Source organism: Varroa jacobsoni, unplaced genomic scaffold (genome assembly GCF_002532875.2).
Source record: "Varroa jacobsoni isolate VJ856 unplaced genomic scaffold, vjacob_1.0 scaffold_966, whole genome shotgun sequence".
Lineage (NCBI taxonomy): Eukaryota > Metazoa > Arthropoda > Arachnida > Mesostigmata > Varroidae > Varroa > Varroa jacobsoni.
The window spans coordinates 158,632-175,916 of record NW_019213868.1 but is presented as its reverse complement, the minus strand read 5'-3'; the positions used below and the strand labels follow the sequence as shown (position 1 = coordinate 175,916).

The window sequence follows — 17,285 nt, the reverse complement described above, 5'->3', positions numbered from 1 at the left end:
CCAGGTAGGTGTCAGGTAAATCTCTTTCATCTGAAAACAGATAGGTATGAAATAAATCTGTTATACAAGAAAAGAACTCTCTAAAGAACGGCTATGGTTTTTATGCGTTAAGAGGTTGCTTGTAAGGCGCATAAAGTTTCTCCAGAAATCGTCTAAGACAATGTAGTACAAAGCTCGCTTTATTCACGGAACTGATACGTCAAAGTTCTCCCTAAGAAGGTGACAAAGGAAATATAGTATTGCATACGACATATCGTGAATACCGTATTTCTATTAGTATCGCGATTAGTTACAGAAAGTAAGTTTACGCTTTGTTTTAGATAATTATTAAGTTAAAGAAGAAATTTTCTCATACATTCGTTCGGGCTGAGCTGATTGGAGGAATTTTACGAAGAATTGAACTGCAGGCAGAATAGGGGCGGCAAAAGGACGTCTGCTAGATTCATCTGCAGCGCGGGAAATGTTAAACGTAGCGTTGCAATGACCAGAGTAGCTGATGATATTGAAGAAGATTCAACGATGTTGAACGAATGATCGCTAGTCAACTTCCTTCTAAAGAGACAATGTTCCGTAAGGAAATCTGCACGGTAATGAATAACTTCTTTTTTCATAATTGGTGCATACAAACCGTAGGCGTACGATGATCGTCCAAATGTAATGATAACAAATAGGACATGTAATTGAATTTATGCTAATTATATTGTTCGTTGACAAAATCGTGACATGGCAAACCGCCGCGAGAGAGAGATACATTTTTTTCGGTAGTTTTTCTATCGTCGCTCGGTGTATGTACGTATATTGGCCTTTCCTAGTGGTTTGATTTTAATTGCGTGCGCGTATCGATTAAACAATACGCTATGTTGATATCTATCTATATTCGCTTAAGTTGACTCCCTTATAAGAGCTGAAATTACATTTTGTGGAGGGACAGTTAATTAAATCGTAAATCGATAAACGCATTCGAGAAAAAAAGGAAGTATGTGAAACCGCAGCGTCGACATACTCCCTTAAACCACAGGACATTAGAATTTCACGACAGATGAGATTCATTTACCCCAAATAACTGGGGGCTTCAGAAGTAAATAAACATATACCGTACAGTTTATACGTCCAATTTTCGTAACGTGTATGAGACATGTGACATGCTCCGAGAGTCGGCAACGTAGATATATAGAGACGAAAACAATGACAAAGGACTTCAGCCGTGCTACGGGTAGCAGTATCTATGGCATACTCCGTGCTAAACGTTTCAGCTAAAGATGACCAGGCCAGCAAAGGTAAAAGGACGTTCGTTAGGTACGGCTGTTTAGCCGTACCTAAAGAACAATTGCGATCATCAACCTTCCCAACGTATATTGAAACTAGTTCGTTTCACCGTGAAAAAACCCACACAGCCATAAGAAATTAGAAAAAAAAAGCGGGTCAATATATGGCACCTGGCAAACAGAAAAGTGGACAGACCGTGTAGCAACAGTTGAATATTAGGTCTGTGTGTTCCTTAGTGCCCAGCTCTGAAAGCCTGCGATCTCTTTTTCTGCGTAGAGCTTAGGGCCCAGCTGAAAGGAAAACCCCGAATAAAGAGCGCTTATTAAAGAAAGATCGAAAACGATGCTTGAAAAGAGAATTTCTATTTAAACAATGTACCTTCGGTCCATAACGGTACAAGATGAATGCAATATATAGTAACAATAATAGTTACAAATAGTAATGTATAGTAAAGCGCTCTAATAAAACAAAGCAAAAAATATCGGTGAACAAAAGCGGCATTTACAAAGGAATAGCGAAACCTAACTAACAAACTACAATCATGGGTTTATCGAATAGACTGGCAGATACCAAATAACAATACATTCAAATACTGGCTTATATTGTATACATTAGTATGCCATAGACACGATTGGACCTTGATTTGACACCGTCAGTTCGAGACAACCGGGAGTGGAGAAGTAGTCAAATTAAGTTAGAAGATATTTATTCTTAATTAATAACGTGTCCGGATGCATTTTACGTTTATAAAGAGAAACATTTTCTCGTCGGCTCGTTAACGATTAAAGCGATGCGGATCGATTGATGACCATGTAAAGCAAAAGGGCACACAAAGCGAGCGAAGTAGTCGCGGTATGTGGTATTACTCAGAATTGATACCGATTTCATCGACCGTCAAAAGAATACTTGATGAGCATTGACTCTGGCTGAGCATCATTCAGCGTTCTCTAGCTTACTCTTCATTCGTAATAACATATTCTATACTATACATTCTATAATAACAGTTCCAGACGTTAGATAGAAATACGGTGCCGTCTTAATGTTCACTAGTCGACAATGCAATCATACGCAGAGTGCTTCCATATTTAAGATATATTCTAATATGGGACCACGTCGAGCTAAGTAGTCGACTGAATCCGTTATTTCATGCACGCTGTATATCAGCACGCGATAAAGGTGTTCCTTATAAAAATCGCGTGCACGCTTTAAAGCTCTGATGGAGAGACCGCCCGCTCGCGAAGTTTTTTTCATCGTTCTTTCACTGCTATTCCATAAATAAGAATTCTTGGTTTTATTCTCATTGTACGTTTTCGAAAAATCGTGTGCATTTCTATTTGTATTAACGGCATCGAGAAAGAAATTGCATTTCAGCAACATGTTCGTGCAGAGGCACCGGCTGATTCTGACATTTAACAACAATTAAACTCTCAACGATCGAGACTAATTCCCGATCTACCCCCCAAAAAGAACGTAAAGTTTATCGGTTCTCGCCTGTTGAAACCGCGGTAAAGTTTGTGCCGACCAGGTCGAGGCGCTGGAGCCGGTCTGCGGTGCCAGAAACCATGTTAGCTACGTCAAGGCGCTCTACGTTGAGCATGTTCATGAGAGCAGCTGGTGTGCCTGTAGGACATCTTCAAAACTATAGGCGCGACAGACCTTCTCAAGGTGTTTCTTGAAGATATCAGTGGACGCTGAATGCCCTGGGGTGAGTTTGTGTTGCTTTTCAATAAAGCAATACATACTGTATACGACTTACCGTATATGCGTTTGTACTTCTAAATAAATACTATAATTATATATAGTTCTTCTCAATGTTTGTTCGATAGAACGCACTATGCATATTGGTCCACAAATCTTATAACATATTATAATATGAAAGCCTCACCCATCGGGAATAATCCCTAGCTATCGAAAAACCTGCTTAACTTCAGTTTGTATAAATCTTCTGATTTTGTGTAAGATAACTGACTTGCGAGCCAGAAGGTACATTCGGGTTTGTTGATATAGATTAAAGATTTTTCCTGCCAACTTCACCCTTTCAACTGCAATATTTTAGGTATATATATCATTGACCTGTTCAGAAACGGGCTTCCTGCTTTACAGTTAGTGAGTGCCTCGATAATTAGCCTTTTTAGTCGTGAGACAGCAGCTGGAACTCGATAATTCAAATTAAAGATTAGAGCATAAACATGAAAAAGGAAGGCAGTATTAGGGCAAATCAGGCCCGTTACTGCTAAAAATATACATAACATTTCAGCGGTGTATTTAGGCGTACGATTTAAGTGGTGACATGCAAACCAGGCATTGTGTTAGCCTGAACTATACAGTCAACTTCGAAACGTTACTACGGTGATTGGTAAGATTTATATATATATATATATATATGTTATTGATTACGTTAGTTTTATCTGTCATCGATGTCATACATTGCTTGTCGTCTAGTATATGTGCCTAACGATAATGCATTGTACACGACATTCGTTATCTTTCATATATCCTAGTGAAGGCTCGTGGGTACTCACGCTTGTATTGAAGTAGGCGTTGCTTCAAGGACCTAAGCACAGATTTAAAACTCTCTATTATTGAAAACAATCCCTCTAAGATGATTGCAAGCCTTCTACCTGTGCTATTTGGTTGACAAGTACCCTTTACTACATAATTGTATCGTGAATGTTGTAATTTGAGGAAATTAAATATTTACTACCGAGGGTGGCAAGCACATTTTGTTCCCTAACGCCTGACATTTCTTCACAGAACTTTATTGTAATGCAATGAGCTACATACCCTGTCAGAAAGGTACCGCACTGAAGGGAGCCTAGTTATCCCGTGGTCCTACTCTTGGGCAACCCTTGTGATAATATTTCACTACTAAAGGTAGGCATAATTTAGCTAGAACAGCCTATTCACAACAGAGTAATTTATCTATCTGTAAATAGAAACGGACATTCAAGAATTTTTTCTTGCTTAACGTCATTGATGGTCGTCGCCTATCCAATGCCAATTGTGAGCGAACAACGAAAACACTTGTGATCGAAATTACTGCTGTAAGTGGACATAGATAGCGCGGTATTTTTGAACGAAATCGGTTTGAAATGCGCGACATACAGCCTAACAAGGACACCGATTGGTCACAATGACACCTGCATTCGTCGTCGATCTCGTAGGATCTCGTTAGCTGATTCCTTTTCCTGTATATTATTGTTTAGTTTCATAACATGAAACAACACGGTACCTATAAAATTGACGTTGTTTATCAAAACCGAATGCTTATTGTAATTGCGCTCACCGTGGGCGGCAGGTAAATCATCGGAGTATCACCCAGGGCAAAAGTGATTGCAATTTGACAAGGTTCTCTTTATTTTTTTATTGATATGTACAAGGCACTATAACGAAGGCAACGGCGGTCTCGAGTTCCTGTGTAGGTCAAAGTTGTAGCAAATCACGATCCATCTTGGCCACGATATACTGCGGTAAAGCCAACAGAACTTCCGTTTCTCCTTCCTTAACAATCTACTAGCAACCCCGATGATACTCTTTTTTATGTTAACTGTTAAGGTATCTAATTGTTATGCTCAGGTTTAATAAACCTTATAGAACCGTTACTATAGTAGGCTTTGTAGAAATGTTTGGGAGCCCGAAGTTACGTCCACCTTTCATTTCAGGTGGTAAAAACCCTGGACGTGCCTCGTTAACTATTTAGACCCATAAGTAAACAATCAGTTTCCAAAAAACACAGTCTACAGATTGTAAACTTTAGTAAACCTGTTTCATGTGTTTCAGAGAATGTTGGAGAGAATAAAATGTCTTCCAGGATTATTTCCGAAGTCCGCTTTCAGTCGAATTGAAATTGGTAACGGAACACAGTAAAATGCCAGTGATGAGTTCAATTACGCCTTCTTCACTGGGAACAGTAATCTACGAATTTTTAAGACAAAGTTAGTATTTATAAAATCTTTATCTTTTCTTCTTGAAAAAGGTTGTTCCAATAGATAGTCGTATATGACTAAAATCGCAGTAGGCATTTGTTAGTAATTAGGTTACCTTCGCGTTGTGGCCTTGCTTCGAATCGGGCATAAATGGACTGCTGGCAGCCAGCTGGTTGTCTGATGGAATACCTATAATAGAGGTGATACAGAGCGAAACAAGAGTTACTCATGCCGGCATACATTGCCAAAGTCTTCCTAAATTCTCTGGATGTGTTAGATAAACTCTATTTATATTAGATTATGGGACATTCGCTTAAAATGTATTTATTTAGTGATTGAAATTGTGCGGTTTTCTGTTTCCTGTGGTTAAAAAAAACTTGCCATCAAAACTAACGTGCATGTTCGATACATCGTTTTTGAAGGCGGATCCGAAGGCGAGGCCAAATGATCTGAACCATGCTCACCATTGAGCATACAGTTTTTGAGCCTACGGATATGCCCCCCGCGTAACTACGTTTTACTGATTTCCCCTCACTAGCGGTCTAGTCCCGGCGGTGTTGAAGTCTCTCTAATCATCCTGTGAAGCGACGTAGTCGCCGTGGAAGTAGATCTCTGTAGCAAGTATTTGCAATTGCCCACTGTAGTAAGTTTGCGGGAGAGATTTGAACCAGCAGTCGATGGTATATCCACCAAATCGCGCCCCTAATTGAAACGGAAATACATGTCTGCTTCTGAACGTTATACCAATCCTCCTGGTAGAAGCTCCGGTTCTGCTCTTTCCACTTAGACTCACCAACAGTGTGATGATGTGGTAACATGGTAATCTTCCTAGCATTTCCGATTCTTCTTCCGTTCTCCGATTGTACATGAATATTGTAGCCATTAGAGTAAAAAAGTATCTCTATTATTTTCAGATGCACTCGTAGCCGTTCTTGTGCTTATAATACTCGGCCTACTTTGTTACATATGGGCCTGCAATTGTTGTGCACCTGCATGTTGTATATGCAGATGCATTTACAAATGCCTAACGTGTTGTTGTCCAAAAAGAGGCGGTGAGAAAGCTGCAATGTCATGCGAATGCAGCCACACCGGGACTGATATAAAGGGAATAGGGAGAGTCCCAGTCAGCTCGAGCTCGACAAGCACGAATTAAGTGTCTGATAGTACATAACTGAATATGGAAAAATGTCCCTATGAGAACGATTTAACAATTTTCCTTGCTGGCAATAAAAACGTTTTGTGTAAAAAAATACATTTATTTCAACCATCCCATGATAAGGGATTTACGTTTTACGATTTTATTTGCGTTCACTTCAAAGGCGAGGTATAATTGCTACAGACATTTTAGTCAAAACAAAACAGTACGCGATCTGCAAAATACAGAACAAACCAAAAAGCCTACGAAGTGTTCAAGGCTTGAGTAGACCAATCTCAGGAGAAAGTTTTTTTTTACTAGGAGTAGATATGGACATATCTACATAACTTTATGGTGGCGGTTAGGCAGAAACACCATTAGGTCCATCCTAGGGCGCTCTTATCTATCGGCTGCTAAACTGTGTGGCTGGAGGACGGCGAGACGCAAGTTCAGCCAGCGTCATTTGATATCGAAATCTGAAACCCCAGAAATAGGGCCTCAGGTTTTAACGTTTATAACCTCCAACAAATCGACCCCGTCCTTCTATAACTAAAAACCGTGTATTTACCTAGCGGGTCTCTTTCTAAGGGCTTTCTTGAGTTATTTCTTTTATTGATTTTGAAAATGGTTCACTTCACTAAAGCAGTCAAGGCTCGAGCCTTCGTTTTATGTATAGGAGCGGTTATTTCGTCTTGAATTCGTGTGAGCTATGCGACCAGTTAGCGTCTTAGAATCTTACATAATATAACCTATTATATAGCTGCTGTGAGTTGCTGGCCTTCGTCGTATCTAGCTGGCTTCATCTTTTCGTGAAGCCGCCAGACTTACTCATCCACTAAAATGTTCAAGCATTGGGCGGTAAATTAATCATAGAGGTAGTTTACATTGTATGTTCATTTTAAAAAAGTTAATGTTTAAACGTGTTCATAGACACGGTTTACAAAAAATTATCAAGTTGGTTCTACCAACATCACATATTTTTTCCTACACGCATATAATTCATGCTACTACGGTTTGATCCACGCTACTATGCATACTAACGATGAAAGTAGTAATATAATGATAATTATAATTATATTATTATTATAATGATAACCAAGAATCGAGTAAAGTTCTATTATTAAAAAGCCGACAAAAACCCCGTTTTCCCTGTCAAGGTCATGCTCTCTTTGGCCGAGTACGTGGCACTGTGATTCAATGGCGTGAACTTTTGTTTTGATTTTATCGTAGAATCATTCCGAATGAAATCTTTTACATAGATGGGTTGATGGGAGCGTGCGAACACAGTATGGCTCCACCTCATATATACCTGGGTAATCAGCCATTTGTGAAGTATAGCGCGAGTGAGACCACGATTCGCTCTTTCAGCTATTCCTGGGTCGGAGAGAGTATCAGATGTGTGTCTTACGACTTTTCTCAGAATTCAAAGCCTTCTAATGAAGGCTTTGAATCTAATGAAGGCCCATCTCGGCTTACTCGTTTGTGTTTCGAACCACTTGAGGTTGTCTCTTCGATGCAGAGCCGCCTATAGTTTCTCATTTAGGAAATAAACGCGTTTGTATCTGGAAAATTTGTCAATTGCGCACATAAATGTAGCCTAACTCGTGCTGAATCAGGTTTCCGATGATATATTGTCCAATGTAGCTTCGATTGATATCAGGTGGTACGATCTCAATTATTGTTTACAAACTCGATGTTTGGTGCTCTAAGAGCTTCAGGACCTTCCAATTAACCACATGGCTAAACGTTTTTGTAGATGGCGCTCATAAAGGCATCCCTTGTCGTTTACGGCGTTTTTCGTACTTTAGGCCGCGAACTGCTTTCCATCATAGTTGACAATGCTTCAACAGGATGAAGTCTATTGTCTACTTTGATCCGTTAATTTTTCTCGATTAATAAACAAGTAAAGGAGGTACTGACACATCTTAGTTATGTAAGGACGTTTTTTACTATACAGGGTCGTCGTTGCCACGTAACACGGCAATCGCGCGGAGACCGAATGCTTAGAATTCCAAAAATAGGGACCGTGATTTGATAAGCTGTTTGTGGTTGTAGCCAACATCGTTCACAATTGAGCATGTAACGGCGAAATTCATGGTTGATGTATCACTGTTGCACCACATTACTTCAACGTTACGCAGCCCTTTTTTGCCCGGTTTTTAGTTCTGGCTTGCGGAGTGGCCTTTTTTTTTTTAAAACATTTGTATCATGCGACTTTGCCGTTGGCCCTCCAGTGTAAATTTGGGTCGGCGCTTTTGGCGGTTCGCTTGAAAGCCTATTTTTCTTGGTTATGACTTTTTTTTTTCTAACTGGGCGGCCCGACTTCACTTCCGGGTGCTTTGAAGCTTTCTTTTTGAACTAGCGTTTGGTTTGCCATGATGTCCAAGTGATTCAACACTTTATACGTCTCCTTAAAATATTCGAATTGCGTGTTAAAACTTTGGACAAAACTGAATCATGTTGGCAGAAGAGATTTCATCAGTAGACTGGGCAGTACTTTTTGGTCGGTCTTTAGCTTTGCCAGTCGTAGGCATTAAGTTATATTGTCAAACCTGTCTAAATTTTTGGCGACCGTTATTTTGACGTTGAAAGCTTTATGCATGACTACATGTCGATGAGGTTTCGCCGATTTGGCGGGTACTGGGGTTCCTTTCGGTGGCGCCAGGCCATGTGGCTATGAAATGATCATTGGGATCATATGATCATCTTCTGAGCTGCTTAACTGGCTCAATCATTTTTTCGCACAATTGATAGTATATCTTTTCTTACTATATTCTAAGCATTTCCGTGTTTCTTATGTTCGAGCTCTTTCGCGATGTAGTTATGTTATACGCGAGATGTATAGTGCTTTTGCGCATTCTGCAAAGTTCTTCCGTAGTCTTGAAGCCGTCTGAGGCCATTATGAGCCCTACGAATTGCTGATCGTCAGTCTATCACCACACAAATTATATGTTATGCTGCTATTGATAGTTGGGATTCGCTGACTGTGTTTAGTGGATGCGTACTGATTCCTGATGTTGCTTGTGCCTAATAACGACCGCGGCCCACTAACGTACCGATGCATAGTCTAAACATTTGGTTCAGTCCATTGAAAAAAAGATCTATATACATATATATATATATATATATATATATATATATACAGCTATCAAAACGACATGGGTCTTCCTATTGCTGATGCCAAACACCGCAAGTTTTAGTTATTTTTAAGTCAAATAAGATGAAAAGGTAAAGGATATTAGTTTCCGATATAGACATTCAGAACGTGAAAATCCAAACACTCTGCTGAAATTTCAGCTCAAGGTTATTAAGCAGAACCAGATTGTCCACACGTACAAGGCGTTTTTCAACAAAGGAAACTCTAATATTTACGACTGCCTGGACAAAGGCAATAACCCAATGATTATTATTACGGTCATGCGGCAGTAGCATGATCGGGTTTTCATCACAGTAATTTTGATGCCCAAAAGAAGCACCCGATTCAAGGTTTCCATTCAAATACAATAGGTAGAAAAATCTAAAATTGCAAACCTACTTCGTGCGACAGCGCTTATTGTCTGGTACGAATATATCATACAAGAATGCCTTCGGGACTGTTAATTGGACACCCCGTTAAAAAGCCGCTGTCGATATTTAAATGAAGCAAAGCAGCGACGACGGATATTAATTATCAAATGAATAACATTTATGGAAACACTTTAAAATATATAACACAGCCCTTAGCTATACGAGTGACACTCAGCGTGGCAGGCCGTCAAAAGAAAGGTAGTCATAGCGCAAACTTTATAATTTCAATTAGCTTAATTACGGAAAACAAAATCTATATTTGGTCTGCAGATGCTGCGTGAGGTGACATCTGCGAAGCATGTTGACTTCAATGAGGGTGCGATTGTTTAATGTCAGATCTGAACCAGTTTAGGAAGGCTTAAATCTGAATGAGATGTTGTTATCATATATTTCATTAGTATTTTCGTACGACGCAAACCGTAGTATGAACTTGAACCCGATTTCGAAATGACATATCGTACAGCTAGTTTTTCTCTTTCACTATAGAAAAGGGCTGTTTCAACAAACGTATTTTACGTGGTTTAGCTCCTTTTCACAAAGATTCATTGTTACTCACAATTTTCGAACAAACATGTATTAACGCAATTGTCTATATTTTTTTTTGGGTTACACTTCATGCTTCGTGACATAAACGGCAATCACCTTTTGCCAAGTATGCTTTGAGGGGTTTATTTAGTGATATGGGGGTGCTATACATTATTTAATATGAGAATGTTCACTGTGCCTTCATACTCTTTTTCGAGTTCAATTCAGCTACGACAAAGCAATCTGCCGTACCTCCCTCACTTATGAGATTCAAAACTGGAACTCAGTAAATCGTTATTGCGTAATATTATTTAAGACCTTTATATAGCCCTTCTCGTTATTGACACAAATTCAAGTGACGTTATTGTGACCCAGCTTCTGGTCCCTTTAGTCACGGACTTGGTCGGTGAAGTCAAGGGCTTTTCTCTTCATATGGGCAATCCGTATATGCGATTCATCTATGATCGTTGTATTTACGATGAGCAGCTGTGAACTGCGATCACGGATACCAACTCGTTAAATCTGTACAATACATGCGTCACCCATATCGTGATTTCTTTGCGAGCTCTAAATGAAACACGCAAACATAACTCGGGCTTAATTTCCAGAAATCTTCGAAGCTTTATATCGAATACTTGTTTTTAAAGCTTCAATTGTAGTAGACTTGGCCCAATTAATTTTGTTCTCGGAACACGCTAGGGAAAAACTCCGATGGCGTTTGATCGCATATGGGAGGCAGTTGCGGGACAAGCACCTCACGCCAACCCTGAAAAAAAAAGGCATATATTAGATCAGATTAAATATTCAACATATTTTTTTTTGAGTTTACCTTTCTGTGCTGTACCCATTACATAAACGCGACCATTTTCTAGTCTCAGATGCGCTTAGCCATATCTGATGATACGTCTGATTACTGCGAATGATAACAGATCAAATTCACCGCTTTCAATATACACCGCTATCCGATAGCGATACTAGTTTGGTCTATTATCGGATCGTGTAACCGGTCTGTCAATTTTTTTTCTCCCTAAAAAGGAACAGTTTCGTAGCGCCAGGTTAGAGCAAATCCGTTGATTGGCTCGTGCCGCTTGATGGTTTCGGCATTATAATTACGATGATATTTCCTAAAATTGCGTTCTAATAATGCATTTCATTACGGTGGGTGATCACGTTTGATTTATTTTTTTCTTTATTATTGGCATTTATGAATCATTTGCGGGAGGTTGCCAACAGAAAAAAAGGTTAGCGAAATATCTAGTAATAGAAGGTTTAGGGTATTTGTTTTGTTTGACTGCGCTAAAATACTTTGATTGAAGTATTGCTATCAATCTCGGGCATCATAACTTGGCGCTTAACGCACCTACAGCGTATACTTTCGATGTTTTCATTTTGGTCCTATGGAAATAACACATGATCAGAGATGCTCGGTGTTTTTAGCTACAACGAACGATTAGTATCGTCTTTGATAAAGCGAATACCAACACGCATACACCTTTATCTTGGTTTGTACAGGTGGACTCAATTCAAAACCTCTACGTTTCGAGTGTTGCGTGTGGTATCTCCGCTACGAATTCTATCAGACGACTGGTTCTCAGCACGAAACAAACGGTGGGTTCGAACCCAGATGACACCGTGTCCTAAAGGTTAGCACATAAATACGCTACCTATTAAGCTGTCACGTGGACAAAACACATGCTATCGTTTCGTCTAGTTGTACTCAATATGATTGCTGCTATAGTTAGTCTATATATTGAGTAGGATCACTTCCGCGCCTACTTAGGAAACATCAACCTGTCCCTATTTATATTGGTAATTGGAAATTAACTGCGGCTTCTTTTTCCTTAGGCAAATTGTTGAAAAGATACTTTAACTTTAAAATCTTCACAAATCAATATATAGCTTTCGGTTTCATTTCAAATAGCGAAGCATTTTATTATTAGGATTAGATTTGCGGCAAACCTTCACTATGTGAAGCCAGCCTCATTTGCGTTTGTTGCATATTTTGGTATGTACCATTTCTCAATATCTTTATAGAACCTTAATTGGTCATTTATGGCGGGCTGCAGCTTGTGTTCTAGCGAAATAATTTTATATGGGGCATCTTTCCAGAACCTTTATCGATAATGGACCGTTCCAGTGGGCCCGCTCATCGTACATTTTGTCATTGACTCAACTAATCTACTTTATGTTCTTCCTAACTCAGCATAAATTATGTTACTTGGTTGATTACTATTCCACAAATCCCTCGATTCGTTTTCAGTGACTCAATAATCCTACCTCTTTTTTGTAATTGTTTCATCAGCCTGTTTGCGAATTTAATTTTCTTGCCATGAGAGCCGTCACAACTGTCCAGTTAGGCTCCCTTGCTTCAGTAAACATATTACTTCATTTTAGTAAGCCAGTAAATACAGTGATTACGTCATTACAAAGCGTCTTTGTTTCATGGGAAACGTTCTCGCGATTCAGATATCCTCAGTTTATCGTTTCAGTTGAACTGTTGCACACGAGCATACTAAGGCTGTTTTCTCCTTATTCGAGTGATTGAAGGTTTGCCTCTTGAATTGGCACTCGATGAGGAACATCGTAGCCATTAGGTCGGCAGGCCGAGGTACGGAAGAGTCGTCAGCCTATAGTTCGAATTAGAAGCTGAATGAAAGCCGATAAACATATCAAGGCACTGCTTGACTTGGTTTCATGACCCAATTGGGTAATATTCTATAGGCGATTGAGGGTCGACCAGGCCGACCGTATGCATAGCACAGGTTGTCTTGCATAATGATGAGCTTACTCCCATCTTAAATGGCTATAGTTTTATTATTAATATGATAATTAGCGTAAGGTTTGTTATAAGGAGAAGAACGGACGAATTCTTGAAGAGATGGCTATATTCCGACTATCTGATAACTATACAACATAATAGGCCAGATAGCCTAATTTTTTAATAGTAATTTTCTTTATTTGGACAAACCGTAGTTTTGAAGTGTTGTTCCCTAAGCGGATAATGTTGTTTGGATGGGGAAAGATTCTCGCAGGAACGGACTCTCGGTAAGGCTGCTAATTCCTCTAATCAGGCGGTTATAACACAGAGTTGACACAGTCACACTGACTCTGTCAATAGAATCTCGTCCGTCAACGAAACATTTCTACTGTCGTAAATGTAACTAGAAATGTTTGTATTTTCTATCTAGTCTAATAAGATAGATATCTTGTTTTTTTATATAGTAATTCCACTCGAGCTAGAAGCCAATCTGATAATTCGTTTTCCCAGTCAATTTCGTCCGCAGTGTTTTAAGGCTAAATTAGGCCTAGCTACACCGCTGTTGTGTTTCGCTGGGGTGTTAATGCGTTCCAACTTGATTTACTCAAGTATTTATTTATATGTTCGTTTAAATTTGAGCCGCTCGATATTGGCTAAGTAAAGAGAGGCACCTCCTTTCAACCTACGGCAACCGAAGTAAGCCTAAACACTCATTTAGCAATTAGTTGCCTAAGGTAAAACAGCGATACTAATTAATAGTTCATCTCGTTCACCTGGTCGTGCCTATCGGAGATCTGCACTCGTGTAAGTACACATGGTAATGGCCATAGTGTACTTGTACCATTTGGCCTGCGTAGTTATTCACTGGTGCTACCTGCGTACTCGTCAGAAGGCGTGATTTCTGTTGCGTAAAACTCTGCTTGCTATCCACATTTCATACCAGTATGCTGTCTAGGGCGTTTGGTGGAAAATTTGAGTGAGAAGCTGATGGAACCGTAGCGGGCTTTCTCTTTGGGCTTTTGATTAGGAGCTCTTTTTATCAGCAGAATCTAATATCTCGTTATAGAACTGTGTTTGAATGTCATCGTTTATCAGAGTATGGTTAGTTAGAAGTTGATCTATCGTAACAGCTACAGCTATGAAAAGTGCTCTAACAATGAATATCATTTATTATTATATAAGGAACTAGGTGATATTAGGGAACGCGGAGACTGCTTGCAGCAAAAAAAGTGAATCATGTTGGCGTTTTTAAGCAGTTTCTGGGCTAAGCGGGATCTGCTAAGCTAAAAAGTTGATTTGCCGGGCCATTCATTATGTACGTGTTTGACATTTCTCGCAGTGCCGGGATAGTGATGAAAATGTCTCGTCCATCAGACTCTCTAAAACTGGCTAGGATAGTCTTCCTAAACTCTACATTTCCGCAGTATTTTAAAAACGACGTTTAACGCAATGAAATAGAAACCAATTTTCGTACACTGATTTTTCGCTTAAAATCAATAAGCAAGATCAAATCTAGTATTATAGTTTGTCAATGCGATTCAATAAACCTAATTGACCACGCCGCCTTAAAGGACCCCAATGACATTTCCTATGACCTTGACGCTGCCCTTGGCAATGTCTAGTCGTTTAGAGGTTGTGTAGCGATGCGTACCCAACCGTTGATCATATACTCAGTCATATCGGGTGTCGATAATAATAATCGCGTTGACGTTAAGGGCATTGATGATAATCTAGTACCATGCCCTGTAACCGATGCGCAGAAATCGTCAAAAATCGACCAAAAATTAGAAAGCGGTTCATCCTATATCCGTCATGGCTATGCCATTATCTGGCCGAAACGGTTATCTCAATGGCTGTCTCATCTAACCCTCTACGACATTAGATATTAAACATCTAAAACTCTTTAAAGAAAAATTTCTATGGTAATTGTTTAGATTATTTAAATGTATTGGTTAGCAGACCTGCCCAATACCGACGGAATGACATTTTTGTATGTTAGGCTAATATCTGTGAATAATATCTATACGCATAACAAGGATCATACTATTGTTTGCCGCTGAGAATAGATATTGCTAGGTTTTATACGCTGGTGTAGCAATAGTAGAAGTTTCATAACCGGCCTAACACTGAACCGACCTTTCACTCATACCACTTATTTATACAAGCGATAGGTTTAGGTAACTGCAAACTACTGTAGATAAACAAAACACACATCTTTATTCAGAATTCTGATTCTACTCTATGCTTGAGTGTTTGCCAATTTACTATAGATAGTAACCTTTTCTTTTATACTAGACCCTATCTATTCTAATCACTAACGTTAATAAAAATATGCTTACTTCCGAATACTTTCGCGCAGGCAAATTTTTTAAAAACAGATATTCACTGTTTCTTTGTTCTCACTGAAACACTTGGTCAAAACAACTAAACAATGTATGGTACAGGCTGTTTTTGTTCGGGTGTTACAAACGATCACTAGGTGGACAATTACACAAAGCATTTATGTCCTCATTGTTTGTTTTCGTAATAACATATCTAAATAATGGCCAACGTTATGCTCGGACTCTCTTCTGGTAAAAAATAAACATCGAGGAAAGTAATTGCATAACTAATATGTAAGGCGTACAAAGTGTCTTGCAAAATGTCCTGTTTTGAACTGTTTCTAATCGACTACAAACAAAATATATCATCGAAAACTATGTATGCTCAAAAGCCCTCTTCAAACGTTTATTTTTTTAGGTTACTTGCTATATAACCCCCTTATTTGTGTCTGGGTGTGTCTGAAATCGGAGTTATACCAGCAGAGGCCAAACGAGCAACTGCAAAGCATTTACTGTTGCCACTAGCTAGGCAATGTCATTATTATACAGCCGCTGGGGCCACTAAATAAGCAGAGCTTTCGTTCTATCTTTGTTAGACCACATTATCCTAGCTACCCAATAAAAACGATACCCTTCATTGCTTCCCTCGTTTACTCAATGTCGTTCGTTCCGTCTTATTAAGGCGATGCAACTGATCTGGTCTTGTCAGTCGACACCTTCTTTTCCGTTCGAAGTCCTAATTTCCCAGATTAGTTGGGCTTCTGCGAGCACTTAGAACTCGGCTCGAATTAACAAGTAAGCCTGTGCTATTCTCGTTGTAGTATTTCTGTCCCGTCAAATAATTACCATAGACATTTGCGTTAGTAGAGAGAATAAAAAGATTGTCTTAGAACTTCGCAGAACCTTACAATAAGCAGCCGTACCTGCAGGGGACTCTACGACAGAAAAGGGAATACAATAGCTTACCAAAGCAATATGGCTCCGGACGTCAATATCAGAGGAACTAAGCTTCCTGCCCTTCTAGTTCTTTCTAGGTTTCTAGGTGGTTTAGTCGATTGTAGATCTGTTGTTGTCGGTCGCTATACAGTCTTGTTGCTTAGCTCGTATCTCTGATTATGCACGAGATATCGGGCAGCAACGATCATTGCCAGGGACACATTCGAATTTACTCAGTATCTCTGATCAGATAAGTAAATGAAGGCCTCAAGCGACTAACAGAAACATCGTTCTGTCTGAATCAGTGCTACCCAGCGGGCTAGGTCAACTCGGAGCCATTTTAAGTCAAAAATGCATTGGCTAAATTCGGACTCGAGGGGGTGATATACTTGCTTCGGTAATTTGGAACTAGATCTCCTTTGAAGGAACATTTATGTGTTTATAGTGTATGCAGACTTAGAACGATTGTTAGGGTTCCCGAACTAACTCGTCTGAAACGTTATTCGTGGTCCGGCTTGATGTCTCAAGGACGTCTGGCTAATAATGACGATGACAATAAACAGAAGAAGCGATTTGCTCTAGGCGTGCTTCCGGAAGCAGCATCAACAGTACCTGGTAAAATTCTTGTCGAGAGTCGATTTTATCACCTTATTTATGCCCTTGGCCAATTACCTGTTTTACTATATAGGCATATAATGTTAAAACCGTAGCTGCGGAAGATACTGATTTTCTGATTCGTCGTTTGTGTAACTCTTCTCCATGGGTTCCTCCTTACCAAAACACCCTTTCCCCTGAAGATCCCTCTCCCAAGCCGCATATTACCGCATCTAGTTCACGTCCACCCAGATGAA

General features: G+C 39.5%; 2 long non-coding RNA genes across 5 annotated transcripts; one reads left to right on the top strand and one right to left on the bottom strand.

The window, feature by feature from the left end:
- Positions 1 to 361: 361 nt before the first annotated feature.
- On the bottom strand, positions 362 to 4,170 carry LOC147752813 (uncharacterized). Its single transcript, XR_015313060.1, has 3 exons — positions 4,051 to 4,170; positions 1,462 to 1,556; positions 362 to 552 (listed from the first exon to the last, which is right to left on the bottom strand). It is a non-coding gene; the product is annotated as an uncharacterized LOC147752813 (long non-coding RNA).
- A 4-nt stretch (positions 4,171 to 4,174) lies between these two features.
- On the top strand, positions 4,175 to 6,442 carry LOC111265387 (uncharacterized). Of its 4 annotated transcripts, none has more exons than XR_015313059.1 (4): positions 4,175 to 4,310; positions 4,647 to 4,736; positions 5,047 to 5,201; positions 6,107 to 6,442. It is a non-coding gene; the product is annotated as an uncharacterized LOC111265387 (long non-coding RNA). The 4 variants fall into 4 exon arrangements; XR_015313058.1 differs by lacking the exon at positions 4,175 to 4,310 and adding an exon at positions 4,322 to 4,426; XR_002683451.2 differs by lacking the exon at positions 4,647 to 4,736.
- The last annotated feature ends 10,843 nt before the right edge of the window (positions 6,443 to 17,285 follow it).